We start from the raw sequence: 14,893 nt of genomic DNA on the forward strand, positions 1-14,893 counted from the left end.
GAAAGCGAATTTATCATTGGTCCGTTTAAAATTTTTGAAATGTGAACTTAGGATTTCGAAATGGCATTGCATTTCTGATCTTTATTACCTCCTCAGGTTCTTCTTAATTTCTGCCACTATACCGTCACCTTATGACAAACGTGTCAAAATGAGGTTCTAAAAAATACTAGCTTCTTAATTAATACGCTTTTTTTTGGTTAGTTATTATGGAATTTATTGTTAATAAGGTAAAGTTCTGTGAGCAATTTCTCCATGATTGTCTATGCGAACTAAAATGTCGCGAGTCCTTAGCTACGCTGTCAAGGTATAATGTTAATTCAAAATTATAAAATATATAGGCTAAACTATTTCTAACTATGCGCGTCCTAACATTTATTGTGAATGTGTAAAATAATTCTGCGTATTTTAGTATTCTAGTATACTAATACTTGTTTATAATACGTGTTTTGCACTAAACGTCCTTTTCATTAAAAGGCTTCAAAGATAACAATTAAGTGTCACGTGATTTCACTTCTCGACGATTTTGAAGTTTTTCCTTCATTTATTTCTCTCACTCCGGTCTCCTTTGAGGTGGGATCTCTTTGTTTTGCGTCTATTGTTAGTTCGTTGTTTATTTTTTGCTTTTTTTGTACGCTTGGCGCCATTCATTAGCAGCATTCATCGTTCTGAGGGAATTATAAGTGTCATAAGCGTAATTTCTGTGGGAATTATAAGTTAAAAGTCTCGGGTATAAATTGCTGCTATAATATTTTATTTGTCCTTTGGAATGACTATTCTATTTAAAAACACGATGTTTGTGTTTTAAATCTTTAAAGGTCTTATTGTATCGTATTGCAAATTCAGTAGAGTTCTAAGTTACTTGTAATGATTCAAGAAAATCTTACTTGAAAAGAACCTAATGCCCAGCTGTGGACGGTTACAGAGTGAGAAAGATGAGAGGCGTTGAAAGGTTTAAAATTGTAGGAATTAGAAATTTAGCGCGCGTTAAGTATACAAAAAATTAACATATAATAAAATATTCAGTCCAACAGTCAGTGATGGATTCACGCCTAGGTCCGGGCCTAGAGCCGCACGATTTGAAGGGCGGCAAAAATTTGAAATGCCGAAATTTCAGAGAAGAATAAAAATAAAGACAGTGAGTCTCCTTTGAAAATGAGTCCAGATAATTTTTTATAAAGAAAATTTGGATCAACATTAATAAAATTTATTCTAACACTAAGGGCGGTGCGATAAACAGGGCCTAGGGCGAAATCAATCCTAAATCCATCAGTGCTAACAGTTATACATTAAGTTTCATCTTAATTCAATGTAATACACATAAAAGACGAACTAACCAAAAACGTTGTTAAAATAAGGTTAAGATTCTTTGTTTTGATCGATTATTCTAACAACGCTAAGTTCGAAAACGTGAATTGCAGTATTCAGTAAAAATTAAAGTCAACAAAAATATTACAAATCGCACCTAAGAACTCAAAGAGAAAAACCCTGAAGCAACAAACAACAACGGAAATAATAAAACATAAAGGCGCACTTCCATTATCCGTTTTTATCGCGTCTTCATACACACAATAGGAACTTCATATGAATAATGTTCGAACTATATACGTCAGACAGAACCGAGACATAAATCTTTCAATAATCGATGTTGCTCCGATGTTTATTTATCGCAACGATACTGGTGTATCGAGATATCGAGATATATTTTTTTTCTCTTGAAGGTAATAACAATGGATGATTTATCGTATTCCACCGAGAGTGAGACGAACGGTCTGACCTTTTTTTTACCAGTAACTAGAGCTGAGTTCCCATTTCTGTATTTGTGATTTGGCTTTTAACACACCATTCATTCGATACAATAACGTTCAATGCGATATCTAGTTGTTAAGTTAGTTACGGATATTATTTCTTGGAACGTTGCTCGGTGTTTTGTTTTTATACTAACACGCTAACATGAAGTATGCCATTTCTATTACTACAATCTTCTGAAGTCTACTTATGTTTTAATTCATCTATATCTTCATACAAATTAAAAGTTTAGTAATGTTTACCTTTAAAACCGACTCGTATATCTAGGCATTACTCGTCATCATCAGCATCAGCCCACAGTTCTTTACTGTTGGACATAGGCCTCTTCCAATTTACGCCACTGGTTATTAAGGTCTTAGCCTTCTCTTCAACCATCTTCTACCCAATAGTGTAAAATTTTACATCTTAACTTATTATGCATTGGAATATTATTGTAATAGAAGATAAACGAATATGCCCTAAATTAACTGTGAATTAAGCCAGCAAATTGTAAGGCACCATCTTAAATGTATTTATGAATCTATGTACATATGGTTCGTAAATGGTGAAATAGATAAATTAATTAAAGTTAAAAAGTACACATCACAGCCACTTTAATAAATATTAAACAATTATTATAACTATTAATCTTGATTTTGATAAAGATTATATAGCATGTAATTGTCGGAATTTAAATATAGTCTTTAAAAAAAATGTATCCCGAAAATACGACAACTGTTCGCGCGCGTCAAAAATCCTTCTTATATCTAACAGACGAAGAATCCGAAGATACCGAACCGCCATCAGAAGTGCCAGAATTACCAGAAGAACCACAAGTACAGGAAACGCCAGAGATCCCGCAAGCTCCGGATAGCTCAGGAATACCAGAAACGCCATCCATACCAGAAGAACCTCGGATACCGGAACCGCAAATACCAGATGAGGAAGAAACTGAAGAGCCATATATAACCGTAACACAGCATATACCGGGCAGTACTTATCCGATAGCCCCTCATCTACCAGGTGTACCGTACTTTGCGGTACCATATATTCCTGGGCCGCAACCAGAAGTTACACACACGGGATTTCCGCAAATACCACCACATTATCCACCTAGCTATCAAACTCCGCCCGGGTATCCGCAACCGCATCCCGGATACCCGCAACCGCCACCGGGATATCCGCAACCTCCACCGAGCTATCCGCAGCCACCGCAAGGCTATCCACAGACTCCGCCAGGCTACCCTCAATTACCACCTGGTTTTCCGATTCCGCCCGGATATCAGTTGCCACCTGGATTTGCATTACCGCCGGGGTACCCGCATTTACTACCCGGCTATCCGCAACTACCGCCAGGATATTCGCATTTTCCGGACGTGGTCACAGACTACAAACCACCTATCTTTGCACCACCAATCAACGACTCCGGAAATATCTATATCAGATATTTAACACGTAAGTTCATCAGCAGATGAGTATTTTAATCGTGTTGTAAGATATAAATTGTATTATATAGTTGTGTTTATAGTTCATAAAAGGTTTTTGCATAATTTGAATCCATGATAGTGAGTTTGGCTCTTAAACAAATTGGTTAATAAGTAAAAATAATGATAATTAAATGCTCTACCCAATAAAATAAATTTCGTGCAGTTTAAAACGCAATACACTTCTATTCTGCGAGCAAAACCGGTTATGGCCGGATACGTCCAGATTATTGTCATAAATTGCCCGTACGGATATATCCGTCCGACGGCGTATGCACATTTCGATTAACTCTATTGGCCAACGTAATGAAATGTGCTCCGAACAATAAAATTTAATCCGTTCACTGAATCAAATCGACTTTACGATGTTATAATTCTGATAAAAACATATCTGAATAGGGTTTTATTGTCAATCCGTCGGTCGTAAAAAGAACGTTCTGTTATTGTTAGAATTGTTACCGAATGCAATAAATAGATCGGAAAATATATTTTTTATTCGCCAAACGAAAAAACTGTTGAGGTTAAATCATTGGAGACCGTTCGTTTCTGAAGTTTCATCATCGAATTTTTCAAACAAAATACTGTAAATAAAGAACTTTTCCTCTGCACTGTTGTTGTCAGAACAAAATAGTCGAGTTGGGAATATAGTGAGTCTCGTTGCGCATTAATGAAAACTCAACAGCGATTACTCACAATATTTTAGTTTATCGTGTTATTAGGTTCTTTATGCTAATTAAAATAAAGTATTTAATGCCAAATCAATTTTTTTATGACGCTTTTAGACTCATTCTAAATGAATCGGACGCGGCTATTGCGAATGACGGGACTAAAAAAATTGTAGGTTTGTTATATATATTTGAATACGGGCGTCGGCACGTCCTCAAACCCGTTTCAATCCCGCGCACATATATAAAACGTGACCATTCACCTCGATACGTGGAGAAATAAACATATATCTGTCATACATTATTCGTCCTCAAAATGGAATGGAATTCAAAAATATTTAAAATGGACAATTGAGGTAGTTAGCTAGATCGCTATATCTATCGCCAGTAATTGGATATCAAATGCGCGGTCATTAAGTATCCGACTCGAATATAACGCTGGAGAGAATTTAGATGGCATTTTTATTTGCGGCCAGGGCACACTGGCCATAACTCGTGCGATCCCACGTGCGCCGTACTGGGAACCTCCCGTGTCGTTCGATATGAATTGTTTCACGCTCCCGAAGCTTATATCGGGTTCCTACCTTTTTTTAGAATATATCTAATCCGGCTCCCGACCTGCGGTGTCCCCTCCATGAATATTTAATGCCGTGACATTTTTGAACGCGATCCCCCAGAGTTTAACCTGTGCAAGAACTTAATAAATAACATTTCACGTTCTAGTTCCAGATTCAAACGGTTGTAGGTACGTCTTGCGGCCGGTGTGCTCAGAGAGATGGTTCCCTCTGGATATTTTCGCTTCGGTCCGTTTGACTTCTGCGCTAGGAAGTTGAGAATTCACATTTCGTACACATAATTGTTTCGTGGATGAGCGCGCATTTTTCCACAAGATAATGCCATTAATCTCGCTCGACGTAATGAAAATGTACCGCGGCGACGTCAGCTTTCTGTCCGTGTAATCCGGTGGAAAATAATTTAACGAAATTCCCTCCGTGTGTGTGTGTGTCACCCGAAACTGAAAAGTTACAAGTAACTTTACGGACAACTTTCCCGGGAAAGAAATTAAATTCGCGTTTGTTTCAACTCTTAGGTAAGGTTTTTTTTACGCTCCGTTGATTTTTGTACGGCTCAAACCCGGTACATTAGTCGAGGCAAGTCATACATAATATAGCATCCATAGGAACGAATTGAAATAACTATTTCATATAGCACATAGTGATACACCGGAAGTAGGTCGTTTTGAAGGAGCTAAATTTATTCATAGCTGAAAATCGAATCGGAATATACCGAACAGAGCAACAGATAGTCTAGTACCCGTAAAACGCGGAACGACGGTCTCCATATATACATAATTCATATTAGCAACTTTAGCCGACTGTTTCGTATTAGTTACACAGTAACGGATACAAATTTGCATTTAAGATGAGGGTGATAAGTTTTTTATTAGATTACTTGTCTATTACGCGGTGCGGATACGTCCATTGGGACCGAGCGAGTTACACTGCTGTTCGTCAGTTTGGTTTATTAGCAACACGTTTCACATTGCCTATCCAGTTCTAAATTTGAATAAATTATTTTTGAAGTAAAAATGTTTATATTTTGTTTGTCGTTTTACGGTACTTATAATAAATTCGTCGCACTATTAATGTTGCAGATCCGCCTGAGATCACGATCCGGCCGAGGAACCTTCAAGTTCGAGCTAACAGCATCGCAGCGTTCTATTGCGCGGCACGAGGAGACCCGATACCTAACATACAGTGGCGCAAAAACGGAAAGAAAGTTTCCAGTGAGTACTTTAATTCTTTTAATTTTGTTTGACGAATAGAAGTCGTCGTGTCCTAAGGGATAAGACGCCCGGTGCATTCGTGTTGAGAGATGCACCGGTGTTCGAATCGCAGGCGGGTACCAATTTTTCTAATGAATTACGTATTCAACAAAAGTTCACGATTGACTATACTAGATAATTAATGAGAAAGTACCAGTAGTAGCTCGAGGTGGCGCGAGTCGCACACCAGTAGCTCGTAATTGACATCCGGATATAATTTCATGGTTTTAACGGTAGGCAGCGGCTTGGGTCTGCATCTGGCATTGCAGACGTCCGTGGGCGACGGTATCTACTCACCATCAGTTGAGCCGTAACCTTGTTTACCTACAAGGGCAATTAAAAAAATATGTTCATAAGGCATATTGGGGCCCTAAATTTCTATAACGGCGACCGCGTACGGGATGACGTAGTGTGGACTGACGACCTGTTGAAGGCCGCGGGAATCCGCTGGCAACGCAGGATCGGTCATTGCGGCGAGGCTTGGGGTCTGTGGGCTGAAATATAGAGAAGTCTTATTGGGAGTTGCAAGGGTAGATTTCAGACGCCAAGCAATCTGGTTTGTAGGTCCGGTTCATGGTACAATACGACTGTGTCTTCTGCATGAATTTTCAATGTGAATAATACCACGTTGTCATGTCTATTCTGTCTGATAGCAACAAGAAGGCCGTAAAGTCGTCCGTTCGTCTTAAACAGTTAAAAATGCTACGACCTTTTTGGTTAAAAAAACATATACTTGTCACTATTACAGATATGAATAAGCTTTTTTTTTCGTAAAAATAGTCTTGATTATGGAAAAATCCTTAAAAAGATCCATAAGCGGCAATGATCTGTCTGTAGTCCAGTACGGTTGACCTGTGAAAATGTACTTCATACACATGACGATGTTTTCTAATTTCTTTTATAATTTATTAATTTTGGACAGGCTTAACGGTTCAGAATGACGAAATTGGAACAGAATAGACAAACCTATCTTAATGACTACAAATTTACGAATATTAATATATCGACCAGAATTCAATGGGGTACTTACTACCCAACAATCTAGCAAATTGCAGTAATATATGTTTTCTAAGCGACCTAATATTGAACTCAAAGTTTAGTTGACATCAATGAAATCATAGATTCAATTATAAATAACTAAACTAAGATCGCAATTTGTATGTGTTGACCGTAGAAAAATTGTGTCATCATCATCATTCTCCTCCCCTTTTCCCAGTCACCTGGGGTCGGCACAATATGTTTCTCCTTCCATACTCTTCTATCATATACTATTTCTTCGCTCACTCCCCTCTTACACATATCGTCTTTCACGCAATACTTCCATTTTTTCTTAGGTCTACCTCTTCCTCCATATCCTTCCACATTCATAGTTAACACTCTCTTACCGACCTCGTAGAAAAATTGAGTAGCAACCCTAAATAGTTTCACGGAGGCATGAAAAATGACACATGTAATGACGTATATCAAATGAACCGAATCCAACGCTCGTAAAAGACTGATGATGGCCATAGCACCTATTCCTCATTTAATATTCCGCCTTATCAAGCCGGCAACGTATTTTTCCCTATCGGCGCCCATCATCCGTCAAACACGGTCGATTCGAAAAAAACAGACGGATTTCCAACCGAATAAACATGTAGATGAAAGATTTTATGTGGATACGAAGCGATGACGCGGTTTTTTTCTTCTTTCTTTTACACTTACGTTTTATGTGCCCGTGGTTTAATACATGTGTAGCTCTTTTTTGAGCTCGCGTTTGGGAAGTTCGAGCAATACTAGCAAAGATTGAACGATATGGATTTATTCTTACAAGAAAACGTTGTGTTTTTTTTTGTTCCTTATTTTGGTGGACGAGCTCACAGCCCACCTGATGTTAAATGGTTACTGGAGCCCGTAGACATCTACAACGTAAATGCGCCCCCACCTTGAGATATAAGTTCTAAGGTCTCAGTATATTTACAACGGCTGCCCCACCCTTCAAATCGAAACGCATTACTGCTTCACGGCAGAAATAGACGGGGTGGTGGTACCTACCCGCGCGGACTCACAAGAGGTCCTACCACCAGTAATTACGCAAATCATAATTTTGCGGGTTTGATTTTTATTACACGATGTTGTTCCTTCACCGTGGAAGTCAATCGTGAATATTTGTTAAGTACGTATTTCCTTAGAAAAATTGGTATTCCTACGGGATTAGAACACCGTTGCATCGTTAGATACGAATGCACCGGACGCCTTATCCTTTAGGCCACGACGACTTCAAATGTGAAAATGCTCGAAAAGACAAACTGAGTGGTGTTCAGCGCGTCATTGAACAAGACCTAATTTAGAATAACAATGCACTAAAATATATCTAAATATATGTACATAGGGAAAATCGGTGTTACATTTAAAAATAAAATAAAACTGATTTCCGTGTATTCCTCGCACGAGTTTAGCTACTCATACAAATTACGTTCCTCTGTAATAATGTTCGCATATACTGCGGGGAACCTCAATTCTGCTAGCTACACCAAGGGTGATCCGCTTATTTACTGTAAAATTTTGTTCAACTTAAATACATTACAAAATGTTTTTCGGAAAAAAATATACTGTATCGTGATTTGGAGATTTGCTATTCGACTATCATATTTATTATATTTTGAAAATACAAAGCCTTGAATGAGCTCATATATACTTTTAAACGTGGCTTCAAGGGTTGACAATATAATAAAATACACATTTTGCGTTAGCATATTGCGATGGCCAATAGTCATTCGTGGTACGGGGTAACGGGTACTATTACTATTTATTATCTTGCCTATTTTTGTCGCATTCGTTCCGGTTTTAAGGATGGGACATCTGCTACATAATACAACCGCTATTTTATTACATACTACCTGGAGCCACTGCGGTCATCCACATTGCGTTTCCATAGGTATATTTTGCCACGTACCATCCGGCCATGGAATGAGCTCCCCTCCACGGTGTTTCCCGAGCGCTATGACATGTCCTTTTTCAAACGAGGCTTGTGGAGAGTATTAAGCGGTAGGCAGCGGCTTAGCTCTGCCCCTGGCATTGCTGAAGTCCATGGGCGACGGTAACCACTCACCACCAGGTGGGCCGTGCGCTCGTCTGCCTACAAAGGTAATAAAAAAAAATTGTTGACCTCATCTCAAGCTTCGATAACCACTTTACATCAGGTGGAACCGTCAGCTCACTCACCTATATATGCAGTAAAAAACATATAAAAAAACATAAGGTTTGACTCGCTATTCAGATGGACAAAATCTCCATTTACTGTATTATAAAATGAAAATAAAATTCACAATATAAAGCGTGTGTTGGCAACAATTTTATTTATTACTACTTTGAATTATAGTTATTGTCTCTTCGACTGTTTGACACTTCTGTAGGCGGGCCGCGTTACTCTTTGGCAGTTGACGCGATAAGTTTTATTGTGTTCCCCGAATTCCTTAAGATATTGACAGGGGAAACTTCCTAAAAATAAAATTGTGGCTTGTCCGATTGAGGACCATTTACAGGAGAACCAATAAAACTGTCATTTCGATTGATCGAACCGGTTTTTCGTGAAGGATTTTGCGACTTTTACTAATCAAATAAAAGTGAGGCTGGCGCGACCAATTTTTTTTTTTTTTTCAAATTGCTATATAGTTATTACGAAAATACCTTTGTCAAAGTAAATATATTTTTTCTAATATTTAACGTAAATTCATTTACTTCTTGCCCTAGGCACTTCGAAGAAGTTTTTGTTGTAATACCATCAACAAACGAAGTTCAATAGATGCTTTTCATACCTACCGCGACAGTCCAGCGGAACATGGCCCGAACCTCAAAGGCCCTCTTTGATATCCGCAACGAATTCATCCTCACTTTAGTTCGGTATTAATCTCGTAGTTTTAGATTATAAAAGACGAATTCCGCCCGCACTTCCTGCAGACGATAAGCCATTTCGAGCGTAGGTGACATTTCCGAGAAACTGAACAATAAAAGTGGCTCGACACTGAGTCAGTGCGTCGCACGCTAGATTGACAATCACGTGACGCGTTGCTGCGTCGGTGTCCGTGATGGATGGATCCTCGCTCTCAGCTCGAGAATCACACTTCGGAAAATAAACGCGAAAACATTACTAAAATAATGCGCCCCAAATGTTTACTGTTCTTTCAGGGGGATAACAGATTTTTTGCTGTTAGGCGTGTTTGTGATGATTGTGTGATTTTGTATTACGAACGGTAACAAACAAGAATGGGATTGCATTTTTCTTTACAGTACGTTTTTAGGTATATTAAAGTCGTCGTTGCCTAAAGGATAAGACGTCCGGTGCATTCGTATCTAGCAATGCACTAGGGCTCGAATCCCGCAGGCGGGTACCAATTTTTCTAATGAAATACGTACTTAACAAATGTTCACGATTGACTTCCACAGTGAAGGAATAACATCGTGTAACAAAAATCAAACCCGCAAAATTATAATTTGCGTAACTACTCTCCTCTTGTGAATCCGCACCCTATATCTGCCACGAAGCAGTAATGCGTTTCGGTTTGTAGGGTGGGGCAGCCGTTGTAACTATACCGAGACCTTAGAACTTATATCCAAGGTGGGGGGCGCATTTACGTTGTAGATGTCTATGGGCTCCAGTAACCATTTAACACCAGGTGGGCTGTGAGCTCGTCCACCCATCTAAGCAATAAATAAAATAAAAAAATATTCGTCATATGCTATAGGCTTCGCTCGTCAGCGTTTCCCACTTCTACAACATTGCCTTCAAAACAACATTAGCTTAGCGTTAGATTATTATTATTATTAGATTTATTAGATTATATTATATTAGATTATTAGCATTAGATTAGCGTTTTTTTTTTTTCATTTAAAATTGTGCATTACTATACTAACTGCCAGTAAAATATATTGAAACTAAACCATAGCTACTTTATCTAGAACTCGCTAAACGCAAGTTTATTGTAGTGCACCCATAACCAACTGCTCTGTTTCCAGACTGAACTGCGAAAATTTCATTTAGTCGAAAAAGTTTTCTTATTCTTTTAAATCCTCACGTCCGCAAGACAACGATTATTCCTGCCTGTTGTGGAATACATTTTCTTGGCACTCCACCGCTCCTGGCGATTTAGCTCTGTCGTTCCACTAGCGACCTACGTTTTAACAACTACCCGCAACTTGAAAACGTATCCCGGACACGGCATTATGGTCTCTATCACGATAAAAACAAGAACGAATGGTCAGCCGATCGTAAACTTGTGTAAAGCGCTCTCGTTTCACTAGTGCAATCTTGTGCGGGAAATATGCAAAGTGCGACTCGTTGTGGAACGGGTCATTAATATCAATGCCTTTTAAGTTTTTTTTTTTTTTCTTTAGAGCCAGCGAGATAGTCTCTTTTTAAAACTTAAAGGACTTTGACAAGTGTTCGAACTCTTACTTTTGAATATTTACACTATTTCAGAGGTATTTAAAAAAAAATTGCTTAACGCACTATTGGTACTCATGTGTCCTTATCTGGTAACGAGGCTATCTAAATTTTGGAATACTATAGGTATTATTTTGTCTATATAATTAGGTAGCTAGGTGCTTACGTACGAGTCGGAGGCATCGAAATACCGACACCAATTTGCAGCTCAAATCAAGACAGCCAAATCTTTACAGTGAACCCAACCTGTAGGCAAATACCCTTAACGTAGTGCTGCAAATGAAATCACAGCTCACCTAGTGCTTAATGATTAACTAAGCTTATAAACATCACAACGTAAATGTCCTTATCCAGTTGAGATACAAGGCTTCAGATTCAACAGCGTTTTGTAAGTAGAATGAATGGTACCCTAGCTTTGCGATTTCACAATACATCCGCACTGCTTTCACTAATTACGTTTTTGAATTATTTGTCTCTAAACGATCCGGGATAGCTTCTAACAGATAGACAATTGGTTGCGAGTGTTAGCAAGTCCTCCCAGGTTGAACCCTGTGAACTCACTTACAAGGCTATAGTTGAAGTAGCCCCATAGGCAACCAAAGATTAGGTAGGAAAAATAAAATACTGTCTTATTTCTGAGGTAAAACCTTTAGCTCCAAGTGGATTATGATCTCATTCACGCCCGTCATGCGAACATCAGCCACGCGTAAATAAATTAAAACAAAATATTACCGTAACAAAAAAAAAGTCTACCACGACTTGTTCATAGTTATGATGTCGATAATCATTAGCTTTGATTACCTTTGCTTCTACGGAAAGGTTTCCACAATCCCTTTTGTACTTATAGCAGACCACAACGTTTTACTGTTCCTTATACAGTTAAATACCAATAACTTATTTATAAACGCGTAAAGTTTTTGTTAGAATCTTGTTGTAGTCATTTCAGTAGTCAAGTCAGTAGTAATTTCTTCCGAACATTTATTGGTATCATTCACGCGAAAGCAATGTTGTTTGACGTTCATTCTAATCTTTGGTAATGTTACGCCGGTAAGAGTAACGTCATCTATCGCCTAGTAGTCGAACGAATATCGAAGGATCTAGTAGCACCTAGAACGCTCGAGAAGTACAACGGCATCTATTGTCAGATAGCGGAAACATAATACTTCACTTGTGTGGAATATTCTCGACGATTCTAGGGATTTCGTCTAAACTATAAAAGTGTTGTAGAGATGACACGTAGTCAGTTAGTAATCGGAACTACTCGAAGCGAAACAGCGGATGCAAATTTTTGTGAAGTTGTTGTAAGTACTTAATACAGTTTTAAGTTGTACTTTGGTGGAACATATATTTATCCTGAACCCCAGCGCGTAACAGTAATGTTTGTCGCAAAATAAAAAAAATGTTATCAATTATTGAAATACTATACGAATATTTTTTTACAAAAACAAAATTGTTAATCGAATTCATAAATAGTGATACATCACAAATGCAAAAAATCAAAAGTCAAAATAAACATTCAGTTTGTTCAGTTTAACTTTACTTGGAACGGGTTTGTTTAACGAGTGCTGTTCGTTTTCACATAGCATAAATATTTATATGTTGTATTTATCTTCGATTTCATATTCAGCTATCCAATGTTAAATGTAGACCTCATCTTTGTCCTACCTCTTCATATGATTGTGAGTCAAGCACATCATTATATATTTTTCGGAAGACTCCAAACTTTTGTCAACGACGGATGGATATAAATTAATAAAGCATCATTTTTTAACTACCCTCGAACTAGTATAATTATTTAGGCATTCGTCGGACTCACGTTTCGTCTAGTGTTCTCTGATTACTATAGCTCAAAGACATCATCTTGAGCAGGGGTTCCCAAACTTATTTGTCTACTGCCCACTTTGAGAATAAATTATTTTTAGTGCCCCCCTTTTTTTTAACTTACTTAAAAACCATTATAGCGAGAGCTCATTCGGTTTCTAAGAGTCCTCCTAGATGAAATCACAAATCGCCTCCCAAGCCTCTAGACAACGCCCCTAATTTTTTTCTGGGTGTCTTGCCGTCCCCCCTTAGGCCTTCCGGGCCCACAAGGGGGCGTTATCGCCCACTTTGGGAAAGATTGTACTTGAGGCAGCATATGGAGGTGCACTTTTAATACGGTTTTATCCTTCAGATGGAAATCTATTCCCGTCAAAAGCAATAAAATTTGGGGGACCAAAACAGAAGGACGATAAGAATCTCTGCTGCTACATTCTTTCTGGACTAACCAAGCAACCCTAAAAATCGCTTCTCCTTCGAAATTAGACGAATAAATAGGATGTATTTGTACTTGTGACACACGTGCAAAATACAAAACACATTATCCACATTACCTCGTGTTTACAACATGACTCGAAATTGTACTCCTCTTAGCGTTGAATTGTTCAAATCCACACCTCGTCGCATTCGCACGTGATCACACTAAGAAATCGTTGGTGTACTTATGAAAATAGATAAAAGCTTTGTCTTTGCGAAAACGAGGTATTATTCTTTTACTGCCCGTTAATGAGTTGGATATCGTTTCAATGAATCTGTAATCTGTTAATTGTTTAATGCTGATTTGATACCTTTTTTTGTTGTTGTCATGGGCATATGAGCTCATGATTAGCCGATATTATATGTTTATCGATACCCTAAGATATTATAATTTGGGTGCTGCAACTCGCCGTGAATAGTGAGGTCGATTTGAGGAAATCGGTTGCCAACTTTTCGTACTGAGGAACGTTGGATGTTAGAGGCTAATCACAAACCTCACATATAAGAATACGACTTGAGCAATCAAGCGCACAAGAATCCGAGATGCAAGTTTGTTACCGTCACGAGTATTACAGCTTGCATCACATTCAGTGTTAAGTAATCACTGTAGTTGTATAGATATCGGTATGTCACCACAAGGCCAAAGACAATCCATTGGATATTGGTAGGTAATACCAAGGACACAGACATTGATATCAATAAACTCAACGATTTTGGTTTCTATTTGTTTGTGTTAACGATTGCTATTTTTGGGTTCGTGGTACTACTTAAATTTCTTTTTAAAAATCTATATATATAAAAATGAATTGCTATTCGTTAGTCTCGCTAAAACTCGAGAACGGCTGGACCGATTTGGCTAATTTAGGTCTTGAATTAGCCCATAGAAGGTTTAAAAGGTAGATAAATATGAGAATGCTCGAAATTAAATAAAAATAACAATTTAGTTTTTCCTTTGATGTATCCCCCGTCGGACGGATTCCTTTTGTTTGTTTTAAGTTTATTTTATACAAAACTTTAGATCTTTTATTTATCGATTGAGGCACTACGAAGTCTGCCGGGTGAGCTAGTAAAAAATAAAATTAAAAATTAAATGTTTTTTCTCCCGTAGACATGCAAACCCGCTACCAAGTATCGGGCATGGACGGAGCGGCCGGCCCCGGTGCCAACGGAGCTGTCCTTCGCATCGAACCAGTGCGGGCGCAACGCGACGACGCGACCTACGAGTGCGTTGCCGAGAACGGCGTTGGCGACGCTGTCACTGCCGTAGCTACGTTGACGGTGTTCGAAGGTAAGGTTTCATAGTTATATATCTTATAGAAGCTGACGGCAGCGTCCGTAGGCAGCGACTTTGCTCTGTCCCTGGCATTGCTGAAGTCAATGGCCGACGGTAACCACTCACCGTCAGGTAGGCCGTATG

General features: G+C 38.5%; 1 long non-coding RNA gene across 4 annotated transcripts in view; it reads left to right on the forward strand.

The window, feature by feature from the left end:
* LOC101742035 (tyrosine-protein phosphatase Lar) overlaps positions 1 to 14,893 on the forward strand; it is a 448,057-nt gene that overhangs the window by 330,081 nt on the left and 103,083 nt on the right. For all 4 annotated transcript variants that reach the window (XR_009974350.1, XR_009974352.1, XR_009974351.1 and 1 more), the window contains exons 4-5: positions 5,589 to 5,720; positions 14,585 to 14,764. This is a non-coding gene — a long non-coding RNA (tyrosine-protein phosphatase Lar). The remainder of the gene's footprint in view (positions 1 to 5,588; positions 5,721 to 14,584; positions 14,765 to 14,893) is intronic.

The sequence above is a fragment of the Bombyx mori genome, chromosome 11, assembly GCF_030269925.1.
Source record: "Bombyx mori chromosome 11, ASM3026992v2".
Lineage (NCBI taxonomy): Eukaryota > Metazoa > Arthropoda > Insecta > Lepidoptera > Bombycidae > Bombyx > Bombyx mori.